Genomic DNA, 1724 nt, shown 5'->3' on the forward strand with positions numbered 1-1724 from the left:
AGTTTCCACTTAAAACCAAACAGCAGTGCAAAATGGCCACAGCCAGCCCTGAACAATTTAGTGCTAGGAAAAAGGCCTGAACAGTGGTTGTGGAGCAGGAAAAGCATAGACTGAAAAGGAAACAGTCTGTAAATTAAATCCTGAATTACATTATAATGACCAACAGTGGCTTCTTGACATTTCTCAGGTGGACTTGAAGGCAAAAAGCTGAGAGAAGGACATTAAAGTCACACTCATATTTAGATACAGACTTCTTTTTTTTCTACTCTCTTTTCTGCAATTATAGACTACAGTATCAAATCTGTCTCTTATGCTGCTGCTGTTTAGTTTTTTGATACTCTCCTTACCTTTAGGGGGCTCTTTCTCTTCCTACACCATCCAAGAAGAGACAGCAATTGCAGTCATATAGTCAAGCTACAACCACACCCTATAAAATCCCACCATCCAGGCAAGAACCAATACCAGTTGCCATACACCAGGTAGGCAGCCAACACCTGTGATAGTTACTCTGAGTTAAGTAATAAGAGTGAAAAGGGAAGCCCATCTCCTGATCATATCTACCTGGAGGCAATCAGAGCATAATAAAATATCAACATACATTTATCTAAGTATTAAGGTCACAGCTAACTACTGAATATTCCCCCAAAAAAACAAATGACCATCTCTGGACATGTCCAGAAATGAGATAATGTGACTGAGACAAATGAGCTGGAATTAGACCTAGACTTCATATTGGAAGGAGGATAGACTTTGGAAATGCTTGAGAAGGAATTCAGAACAATGATAATGAAATGTATCAAAACATTTTACAGAGGAGTTAAGAAAAATAAGAAAGAAGTCAGGAAATTGCTACTGGAACAATCAAATAAGATAGATACACCATTGGAAACAATTCAAAACCTTAAAAAATATCTCCAAATGATTAAAAATATATTAAAATAGGACAATGCACTAAAAGGGCAAATGAGTAAAATTGGAAAGATGGAAGCCAGAAATAGTGAGCTGGAAGACAAATTTCTCAATATTACTAAGATAGAAGAGCAAGCAGATAAAAGGATAACAAAATCTGGAGAAGGTCTAAGATTCATGTTGGACTCCATGAAGAGGAATGACGAGAATTATTGGCATTCTAGAACAGGAAGACTCACACAAATCCACAGAGGAGATAGTTAAAGAGCTTCTGGAAGAAAATGTCCTTAAAATCTTAAAAAAGTGTAAAGGTAAATATTCAAGAAGCTCAACGAACTGCAGGAAGGATAGACCCCAAAAGAAAATCACGAAGACATATCATAATCAAGCTCCTCAAAATCAAAGATAAGGAGACAATCTTGAAATCACCAAGGGAAAAGAGAAGTGTTACATACAAAGGCAAGCAAATCAGATTAAACCCAGATCTCTCAGCTGAAACCATGCAGGGAAGAAAGCAAGGGGGAGACATATATAAAATCACAAAAGGAAAAAAACAAAACAAAACTGCCAACCAAGAATTTTCTACCTAACAAAGCTGTCAATCAAATATAACAGTTTAATCAAAACATACCAGGAAAACAGAAGCTAAGGGATTTTGCCAAAGCCAACCCTGAACTGAAAAATGTTCTAAAGGGAATTCTGTGGACTGAAAACCAACAAGAACAGACAACCAGAAATTGACATTCATGGCCACACCACCTAGAACTCAATCAACAAATGGAAGAGTCGACAACAGAACAAAACTATAAGAACAA

The sequence above is a fragment of the Chrysochloris asiatica genome, unplaced genomic scaffold (assembly GCF_000296735.1).
Source record: "Chrysochloris asiatica unplaced genomic scaffold, ChrAsi1.0 scaffold00397, whole genome shotgun sequence".
NCBI lineage: Eukaryota > Metazoa > Chordata > Mammalia > Afrosoricida > Chrysochloridae > Chrysochloris > Chrysochloris asiatica.